The sequence below is a fragment of the Aegilops tauschii genome, chromosome 6 (assembly GCF_002575655.3).
Source record: "Aegilops tauschii subsp. strangulata cultivar AL8/78 chromosome 6, Aet v6.0, whole genome shotgun sequence".
In the NCBI taxonomy this organism is placed as follows: domain Eukaryota; kingdom Viridiplantae; phylum Streptophyta; class Magnoliopsida; order Poales; family Poaceae; genus Aegilops; species Aegilops tauschii.
In genome coordinates, this window is record NC_053040.3 from 75,502,138 (window position 1) to 75,513,418 (window position 11,281).

Sequence of the window (11,281 nt, forward strand, 5' to 3'; positions counted from 1 at the left end):
AAGAAGTCGAACAATGATGGTACTACTGCAGTGGAGTACTACTAGTATGCTTCTGGCCATATGACACCGAATGAACTGCTGCATGTCCACCGCGTGCGGGAGGGAGAGCGTGTAGAGAAAGCTTCTCCTAGTCCTGCGAGCCACCACGCTCATGGGCGAGAGAGAGGGTGTTGTAATCAAACTTCTCCTTGTTTTACGAGTTGACATGACACATCAAAGCAGTGCACTACGATATATTTCAATAATTTGCGTTTATCGATGCATTAATTATAACGCATGCATGCATGCCATGACTTTCCTTTTGATACTTGCATGTGTTGATTTAATGCACCTTGAAGTAGTATGAATATGTGATGGTAAAACTTTGTAATGCCGTGGCCCTAAAGCGAGAGATGGTTGTGCATGAGGAGGGCGACATCATGCCGATGGAAAAGGACCCGACGATGGAGCTCTCTATGGTCTCTATGGAGCTCACCTTGCTCCACTGCCCCTTGTGCCTCCGCCCCTTGAAGCCCCCAGTGTATGAGGTTTGAACACACCTCGTCCGTTTGGCTGATCGAGCAAGGTGCAGGTTTCTTGATTGATGTGCTATTCGATTGATTTGTGCAGTGCAAGGGGGGGGGCACATGACCTGCGCGGACTGTCGCGGCGAGAGCCACGGGAACCAGCGGCAGTGCCAGAAGTCCGAGTGCGGCGGCGACTTCGATGTGCGAAACACGGCGATGGACGCCATCCTCTCCTCGATGAGGGTGGAGTGCCTGCACGAAGGCTGTGGGCTCTCTGCCACTTACCACAAGCTGACCGATGACCAGAGCATGTGTCTGCTCGCGCCCTGCAAATGCCTCGTGCCCGTCTACGGCTACAAAGGCCCGCCGCCGGCGCTCCCCCACCCCATCAGCACCGTGCATCGCATGCCCGTGCTCAGGATCCAATACGGCAAGGTGCTCCAGCTGGAAGTGCCAGTGTCGGAGCCACGACTCTTGCTTTTCGCAGTGGAGGACGACCGCACATTTTTCTTGGTTGGCGGCGTGCTCTACATCGGCGTGACTATCGCTGTGTCGGTCGTCTGCATCAGAGCGGGGGCGTCCCCACTAGCGCACTACGTGGCCAAGTTGAGGGTGAACGGCCCGTCGGGGGAGCCCAAAGGCAGGACAGACGCCGTCAAGGTGGAAATCGAGGTGACAAGCACCAAGGATCCCGGCGACGTCGCCATGCAGGAGGTGACCTTCTCACAGTTCCACCCAAGCTGCTGGCCGGGGCTGGGTTGTCGAGGACGGTGTCCCTCCATATTCAGATTGACAAGCTCACCTCCTAAATGATTCTACAGTGCCTTCTGTTTATCTTAGTAATATGCTAATATAGGGGTTAGCTCGGTCTACTTTATCTTAAGAGATGGTGGGTTTTGGTAACGATGCAGCAATTAGTTCGACATCAGATCAGCAGTTAAAGTAATTTCCAACAGTCGAACGGATATTTTGTGTCTGTTGGATATAAAGATCCTTTGGGTAAGAAGTATAAGCAGCTTATATGCTTGTTTGTTCAGGAAGTATTGCATACTTGTGCGAGTTGACGCGATACATCAAAGTAGTACTACTACTAGTAGTACTCACCCGACTGCGCACCAGGCAGACGAAGCTCGTGTTGTGTTGGTGCCGTGTGCGGCCCGCACATTAACCAAAACCTCGCACCTCCAGCTTAGCTTCCGCATTTTAAACTTCTCAATCTCAAGGCCAAGGAGCAACGGGAACCTATGATAGAGCCTGTCAGATGGTTGAGAACACTACAATTCGTAGCTACAGATGCGTGTGTGAGAGAAGACGAGTGCGTGCATGCACCTCTTCACTTTGTGTATAACGTACTAAACTTAGAGTACAAGTGTATGTGGGTGCACTGGTATGTGTCGATGCTATACAAATGGTTTTTAACCCCTTTCCGCGACGGAATTTGGAACTGTTGCCTAGTGAGTGACGGCGATAGGGGGGTCCTTCCCACATGATCTAGAAACCGTTGGGGATAGGGAGCCAAGATGCATATACAGTACTCCTACTCGTTTGTGCTTGCATTTCCATCGCAGTCGGTATTCTGTGGTGCTACGTTTATGATCGCGGCCCATCACAAACGGTTCACTATTATAAAACGTGTATGATAAGCATACAATCACACACATCCGTATGCGATAACTAATTAATAAGATTAGCTAATCGCCGTACGAATGTCGGACAGGATTATGAAACGTCGGACCGTCGTAACATCATCGTACACGACAACTATCGCACACGCTATTCTGTGGTGCAAGGTTTACGATGCATACTTCATCAGAAACAGTTCATGGCCGCGAATCGTGTACGATAAGGCAACTAACACAAACGTTTAGTTTGCCCGTACCGTTTGTGATATTGTCTGACATCGCACACGCTTTGCAAACGGCAATTGTGTGCATGCTTGCACACATTTCCTCTCTATGAACTGATACGTCTCCAACGTATCTATAATTTTTGATTGTTCCATGCTATATTATATTCTGTTTTGGACATTAATGGGCTTTATTATACACTTCTATATTATTTTTGGGACTAACCTATTAACCGGAGGCCCAGCCCAGAATTGCTGTTTTTTGCTTATTTCAGAGTTTCGCAGAAAAAGAATATCAAACGGAGTCCAAACGGAATGAAACCTTCGGGAACGTGATTTTCGGAACGAACGTGATCCAGAGGACTTGGACCCTACGTCAAGACATCAACCAGGAGGGCACGAGGTAGGGGGGCGCGCCCTCCACCCTCGTGGGCCCCATGTTGCTCCACCGACGTACTTCTTCCTCCTATATATACCCACGTACCCCCAAACTACCAGATACAGAGCCAAAAACCTAATTCCACCGCCGCAACCTTCTGTACCCGTGAGATCCCATCTTGGGGCCTTTTCCGGAGCTCCGCCGGAGGGGGCATCGATCACGGAGGGCTTCTACATCAACACCATAGCCTCTCCGATGATGTGTAAGTAGTTTACCTCAGACCTTCGGGTCCATAGTTATTAGCCAGATGGCTTCTTCTCTCTTTTTGGATCTCAATACAATGTTCTCCCCCTCTCTTGTGGAGATCTATTCGATGTAATCTTCTTTTGCAGTGTGTTTGTTGAGACCGATGAATTGTGGGTTTATGATCAAGTTTATCTATGAACAATATTTGAATCTTCTCTGAATTCTTTTATGTATGATTGGTTTGGCCTACTAGATTGATCTTTCTTGCAATGGGAGAAGTGCTTAGCTTTGGGTTCAATCTTGCGGTGTCCTTTCCCAGTGACAGTAGGGGCAGCGGGGCACGTATTGTATTGTTGCCATCGAGGATAACAAGATGGGGTTTATATCATATTGCACGAGTTTATCCCTCTACATCATGTCATCTTACTTAAAGCGTTACTATGTTCTTATGAACTTAATACTCTAGATGCATGCTGGATAGCGGTCGATGTTTGGAGTAATAGTAGTAGATGCAGGCAGGAGTCGGTCTACTTGTCGCGGACGTGATGCCTATATACATGATCATACCTAGATATTCTCATAACTATGCTCAGTTCTGTCAATTGCTCAACAGTAATTTGTTCACCCACCGTAATACTTATGCTCTTGAGAGAAGCCACTAGTGAAACCTATGGCCCCCGGGTCTATCTTCCATCATATTAATCTTCCAACACTTAGCTATTTTTATTGCCTTTTATTTTACTTTGCATCTTTATCATAAAAATACCAAAAATCTTATCTTATCATATCTATCAGATCTCACTCTCGTAAGTGCCCGTGAAGGGATTGACAACCCCTTTATTGCGTTGGTTGCGAGGATTTATTTGTTTGTGTAGGTGCGAGGGACTCGTGCATGGCCTCCTACTGGATTGATACCTTGGTTCTCAAAAACTGAGGGAAATTCTTATGCTACTTTGCTGCATCACCCTTTCCTCTTCAAGGGAAAACCAACGCAGTGCTCAAGAGGTAGCAAGAAGGATTTCTGGCGCCGTTGCCGGGGAGTCTACGCAAAAGTCAACATACCAAGTACCCATCACAAACCCTTATCTCCCGCATTACATTATTTGCCATTTGCCTCTCGTTTTCCTCTCCCCCACTTCACCCTTGCCGTTTTATTCGCCCTCTCTTTTCCGCTCGCCTTCCTTTCGTCATGTCAGAATCAAAAAGGGTTGGGGTTTCTCTCCCGGGTTTTAGCACTTTATACAATCCTGCTATTTTATCTAAACCCATAAATAGAGATACTATGGAAAAACCTGCCGGAGTTATCAATGAGAATCTTAATAATTTTGATGAAGATGATTCTAGAATTTTGGGTTATTTACTCGATGAATCTTTGAAAGATGCTTGGGATAGGCTGTTAAGGATCCGGGCTAGCTATGTACCCCAATATCAAATTAAGGTTTACTTAAAAAGCTTTTATGTTGGGTTGCCCGCTTCGTTCAAACAAGTTTTAGATTCTATTTTTGAAGAGGGTTTTATTGAAGGGGACCCCATAGATACCTATGAAAAGATGAAAACTATATTTTTGCACCCCATGAATGAGAAAGTTGAATCCACATCTCTTTTGCTCTCTTACCAAAACGAATCTATCAAAGAAATAAAAGCTAGCCTAGATGCCAATTTCCGCAACGTGCTTAATCTTTCTTCTACCATTAATAGCCACGTGCTTTATAAAAATAGAAATATTAATTCCATAGATAACAAGTTTGCTCTTTTCTTCCCTAAAACCAAAGATGGCAATACCTAGATCTATCCTTGCTATTATGCCTAGCTAGGGGCATTAAACGATAGCGCTTGTTGGGAGGCAACCCAATTTTATTTTTAGTTTTTTGCTTTTTGCTTCTGTTTAGGAATAAATATTTGATCTAGCCTCTGGTTAGATGTGTTTTTATGTTTTAATTAGTGTTTGTGCCAAGTTTAACCTATAGGATCTTCTTGGATGATAGTTATTTGATCTTGCTGAAAATTTCAGAAACTTTCTGTTCACGAAAATAATTGTTAAAAATGACCAGAACGTGATAAAATATTGATTCCAATTGCTGCTGATCAATAAACAAATTTTCTAGGTCGTTCTATTTTGGCTGAATTTTTGGAGTTCCAGAAGCTTGCGTTAGTTACAGATTACTACAGACTGTTCTGTTTTTGACAGATTCTGTTTTTCGTGTGTTGTTTGCTTATTTTGATGAATCTATGGCTAGTAAAATAGTTTATAAACCATAGATAAGTTGGAATACAGTAGGTTTAACACCAATATAAATAAAGAATGAGTTCATTACAGTACCTTGAAGTGGTGTTTTGTTTTCTTTCGCTAACGGAGCTCACGAGATTTTCTGTTAAGTTTTGTGTTGTGAAGTTTTCAAGTTTTGGGTAAAATATTTGATGGATCATGGAACAAGGAGTGGCAAGAGCCTAAGCTTGGGGATGCCATGGCACCCAAGATAATCTAAGGACACCAAAAAGCCAAAGCTTGGGGATGCCCCAGAAGGCATCCCCTCTTTCGTCTACTTCCATCGGTAACTTTACTTGGAGTTATATTTTTATTCACCACATGATATGTGTTTTGCTTGGAGCGTCTTGTACGATTTGAGTCTTTGCTTTTTAGTTTACCACAATCATCTTTGATGTACACACCTTTTGAGAGAGACACACATGATTCGGAATTTGTTAGAATACTCTATGTGCTTCACTTATATCTTTTGAGTTATATAGTTTTTGCTCTAGTGCTTCACTTATATCTTTTAGAGCACGGTGGTGGATTTGTTTTATAGAAACTATTGTTCTCTCATGCTTCACTTAGATTATATTGAGAGTCCTACAAAACAGCATGGTAATTTGCTTTAATTATGATAGGCATTCAAAATTAGTAAAAACTTTCTTATGAGTGTGCTGAATGCTAAGAGAAGCTTGATGCTTGATAATTGTTTTGAGATATGGAGATGATGATATTAGAGTCATGCTAGTTGAGTAGTTTTGAATTTGGGAAATACTTGTGTTAAAGTTTGTGATTCCCGTAGCATGCACGTATGGTGAACCGTTATGTGATGAAGTCGGAGCATGATTTATTTATTGATTGTCTTCCTTATGAGTGGCGGTCGGGGACGAGCGATGGTCTTTTCCTACCAATCTATCCCCCTAGGGGCATGCGCGTAATACTTTGCTTTGATTACTTGTAGATTTTTGCAATAAGTATATGAGTTCTTTATGACTAATGTTGAGTCCATGGATTATACTCACTTTTCTTCCTTCCACCATTGCTAGCCTCTCTAATACCGTGCACTTTTTGCCGGTATCATACACCCACCATATACCTTCCTCAAAACATCCACCATACCTACCTATCATGGCATTTCCATAGCCATTCCGAGATATATTGCCATGCAACTTTCCACCGTTCCGTTTATTATGACACGCTCCATCATTGTCATATTGCTTTGCATGATCATGTAGTTGACATCGTATTTGTGGCAAAGCCACCGTTCATAATTCTTTCATACATGTCACTCTTGAATCATTGCATATCCCGGTACACCGCCGGAGGCATTCACATAGAGTCATATTTTGTTCCAAGTATTGAGTTGTAATTGTCGAGTTGTAAGTAAATAAAAGTGTGATGATCATTATTTTTAGAGCATTGTCCCAAGTGAGGAAAGGATGATGGAGACTATGATTCCCCCACAAGTCGGGATGAGATTCCGGACTAAATAATAAAAGAGGCCATAAAAAAAAGAAGAGAAAAGGCCCAAATAAAAAAATGAGAGAAAAAGAGAGAAGGGACAATGTTACTATCCCTTTACCACACTTGTGCTTCAAAGTAGCACCATGATCTTCATGATAGAGAGTCTCCTATGATATCACTTTCATATACTAGTGGGAAATTTTCATTATAGAACTTTGCTTGTATATTCCAATGATGGGCTTCCTCGAAATGCCCTAGGTCTTCGTGAGCATGCGAGTTGGATGCACACCCACTTAGTTTCTTTTGTTGAGCTTTCATATACTTATAGCTCTAGTGCATCCGTTGCATGGCAATCCCTACTCACTCACATTGATATCTATTAATGGGCATCTCCATAGCCCGTTGATACGCCTAGTTGATGTGAGACTATCTTCTCCTTTTTTGTCTTCTCCACAACCACCATTCTATTCCACATATAGTGCTATGTCCATGGCTCACGCTCATGTATTGCGTGAAGATTGAAAAAGTTTGAGAACATCAAAAGTATGAAACAATTGCTTGGCTTGTCATCGGGGTTGTGCATGATTTAAATACTTTGTGTGGTGAAGATAGAGCATAGCCAGACTATATGATTTTGTAGGGATAACTTTCTTTGGCCATGTTATTTGGAGAAGACATAATTGCTTAGTTAGTATGCTTGAAGTATTATTATTATTATGTCAATATTAAACTTTTGTCTTGAATCTTTCGGATCTGAATATTCATACCACAGTTAAGATAATTACATTGAAATTATGCCAAGTAGCATTCCACATCAAAAATTCTGTTTTTATCATTTACCTACTCGAGGATGAGCAGGAATTAAGCTTGGGGATGCTTGATACGTCTCCAATGTATCTATAATTTTTTATTGTTCCATGCTATATTATATTCTATTTTGGACATTAATGGGCTTTATTATACACTTTTATATTATTTTTGGGACTAACCTATTAATCGGAGGCCCAGCCCAGAATTGCTGTTTTTTGCCTATTTCGAAGTTTCGCAGAAAAAGAATATCAAACGGAGTCCAAACGGAATGAAACCTTCGGGAACGTGATTTTCGGAACGAACGTGATCCAGAGGACTTGGACCCTACGTCAAGACATCAACCAGGAGGGCACGAGGTAGGGGGGCGTGCCTACCCCCCTGGGCGCGCCCTCCACCCTCGTGGGCCCCACGTTGCTCCACCGATGTACTTCTTCCTCCTATATATACCCACGTACCCTCAAACTACCAGATACGGAGCCAAAAACCTAATTCCACAGCCGCAACCTTCTGTACCCGTGAGATCCCATCTTGGGGCCTTTTCCGGAGCTCCGCCGGAGGGGGCATCGATCACGGAGGGCTTCTACATCAACACCATAGCCTCTCCGATAATGTGTGAGTAGTTTACCTCAGACCTTCGGGTCCATAGTTATTAGCTAGATGGCTTCTTCTCTCTTTTTGGATCTCAATACAATGTTCTCCCCCTCTCTTGTGGAGATCTATTCGATGTAATCTTCTTTTGCGGTGTGTTTGTTGAGACCGATGAATTGTGGGTTTATGATCAAGTTTATCTATGAACAATATTTGAATCTTCTCTGGATTCTTTTATGTATGATTGGTTATCTTTGCAAGTCTCTTCGAATTATCAGTTTGGTTTGGCCTACTAGATTGATCTTTCTTGCAATGGGAGAAGTGCTTAGCTTTGGGTTCAATCTTGCGGTGTCCTTTCCTAGTGACAGTAGGGGCAGCAAGGCACGTATTGTATTGTTGCCATCGAGGATAACAAGATGGGGTTTATATCATATTGCACGAGTTTATCCCTCTACATCATGTCATCTTACTTAAAGCGTTACTCTGTTCTTATGAACTTAATACTCTAGATGCATGCTAGATAGCGGTCGATGTGTGGAGTAATAGTAGTAGATGCAGGCAGGAGTCGGTCTACTTGTCGCGGACGTGATGCCTATATACATGATCATACCTAGATATTCTCATAACTATGCTCAATTCTGTCAATTGCTCAACAGTAATTTGTTCACCCACCGTAATACTTATGCTCTTGAGAGAAGCCACTAGTGAAACCTATGGCCCCCGGGTCTATCTTCCATCATATTAATCTTCCAACACTTAGCTATTTTATTGCCTTTTATTTTACTTTGCATGTTTATCATAAAAATACCAAAAATATTATCTTATCATATCTATCAGGTCTCACTCTCGTAAGTGACCGTGAAGGGATTGACAACCCCTTTATTGCGTTGGTTGCGAGGATTTATTTGTTTGTGTAGGTGCGAGGGACTCGTGCGTGGCCTCCTACTGGATTGATACCTTGGTTCTCAAAAACCGAGGGAAATACTTACGCTACTTTGCTGCATCACCTTTCCTCTTCAAGGGAAAACTAACGCATTGCTCAAGAGGTAGCATGAACCGTCTTGGATTATGGTGTATATCACAAACGTTTGTGTTTTACCAACTGTGTGTGCCGTAATTACCTAGAGAGTGTAATTTCAACGTAATTTAATTGTTGCTTGTCGGTGGAAATGACACCTATGGGATCACGGGGAATCCCTTCTATAGTTGGCGGGCGCGGGGCTGTGGAAAGAGCGGGTTTAGAAGATCAACACCGGGGGTTTATCCAGGTTCGGGCCGCGAGTTACGCGTAATACCCTACTCCTGCTGGTTTGTGTTGATCTGGTGTTCTTGGACTAGCTACAAAGCGTGCAGGGTCCAAAAAGTCCAAATCCCGTCTCAGTATGCCGCGGGCCTCCTTTTATAGTCAAAGGGGCTGCCATAATGGCACACAGGAGGTGGAAAGTTGTACAGTAGTCGAGTTTATCCCTAGCACCGTAGGACAAAACGCATTAAATGTTCTGTCGACGTGCCCTTCTTGATTTATCGGGGACGGCAAGGAAGCTCGTCCCACCTGTCACCGCCTCACATTGCTTCGACACGTGTCCAGGCTGACGAGGCATGTAGTGCCACGCTGGCTGGCTGGCTGCTGAGTTGGTGTGGTGGTAGAGTCTTCACGAAGATCTACATGCCACCACGCAGGTGCTTGCTGAGTTGACCTGGGAGCTGCATGCCGCCACGCAGGTGCCTGCCTAGTTGGTGGGCTGGCAGTGTATGGGAATGGCGGTGGAGCCTTGGCGTGGGCCTGGCTGTGGCCTCGTAGATGTCCTCGGCAAGAGGCTTGCCGGGGTCTTGCAGGGGTCCCCGGCAAGGGTCTTGCCGGGGGTCTTGTGGGCATCTCCAGCAAGGATCCTGCCGGAGGTCTTCGTCTTCTGGTTCTCCTCTAGTCTTTTCTGCTCTTGGCCTTCACAAAGATCTGCATGCCAGCATGGAGGCGCCTCCGAGCCTTGGTTCCAATGTGTCGATGGTGTTGGAACTCTCAGGCTCAAGGGTGGCGGCCTCGTTGTTGTTGGGCAAGTTGCCCCGGCAAGGCTCTTGCCGGGGCCGTGAAGGCTGCCCCGGCAAGGGCCTTGCCGGGGGAGTTTCACCTCGCCCTTCTGCTCTGCATGCTTCTGGTCTTGAGCACTGCTCTGGTAGTCTTGCGTCCTTGCCTCCTCTGCCCCGCCAAGCGTGGTCGTAGGTGCGGCTGCAACTGCTCGTGCACAGGTAAAGGGGTACCAAAAGGACCCCTACTTTTTTACACCGATAGGAGCCCCCGGGCCTGGGCCACACATAAGCGCAGAGCGTTGTTGGGCTAGGCCCAGAACGGTGCGCGGGCACGCGAGGCAGAGTTTTTACTCCAGTAACTCCCTTGCTCGTTGCACTTCCCCATGACCCGCTTTGAATGCGTGATGTGGGGGTCGTGCATGGGATGAACGCAGCATGCTTGCGTCATCCCGTAGAGAATAGTAAAGAGGCGGCCTGCGTTTTCCCTAAAAGAGAGGGAAAACTGCAGGGCCACTGCTCATTTACTCTCTCAGCCTTGGAACCGCCGTTCCACGTTTCCCATCACGCCCGCCCTCTTCTCCACGTATGCCGCATGCACGGTGCGGGGTAGGTGATGGATGCACGGGATATGAGGAGATGCGCGATGGCCGATACTTACGCGCCTTTGATTGGGCGGGGAGGGCGGTCGATGACCCTGCTCGCTGCCAACTTAATGAGCCAGATTTGAACGGGCTCTTCAGAGGCGTAGAGCCGGTCTTTAGCCATCCCCGCTTGGCTATAAAAAGGGACTCGGGAGGGGGAGGGGAGGCATCTTCTCGGGCCTTCCCTTCGCCTCCATCTTCCATTCACTGCCATGGCGAGAGGGCGTGGTCGCGGCCGTTCTCCTGCGGAGGCGACTAGGTCTTCCTCCCGCCAGAGAACCGAGGCGGTCAAGGAAGACCCAGCCGTCCAAGGCGAAGGCCATGCTCGAGGTGGAGGTGCCGGAAGGGGCCGCGGTCGGCGAGGCGGTCGAGGAAGAGGCGGTCGCGAAAGGGGAACACCTACGTCATCGCCATCTCCGTCACCATCTCCGCCACCGTCTCCTCCTGCTTCGTCCAGCGGTCATGTTGGGGACACGGCGCTGGAGTTCATGTTGCAGCTGCGTGAACCACTGCGTGGCCGCCTTC

At 45.8% G+C, this 11,281-nt stretch overlaps 1 pseudogene; it reads left to right on the plus strand.

Annotated features, from left to right (window-relative positions):
• The first annotated feature begins 353 nt into the window (after positions 1–353).
• Positions 354–1,315, plus strand: LOC141025834 (uncharacterized; annotated as a pseudogene).
• Positions 1,316–11,281: the final 9,966 nt, after the last annotated feature.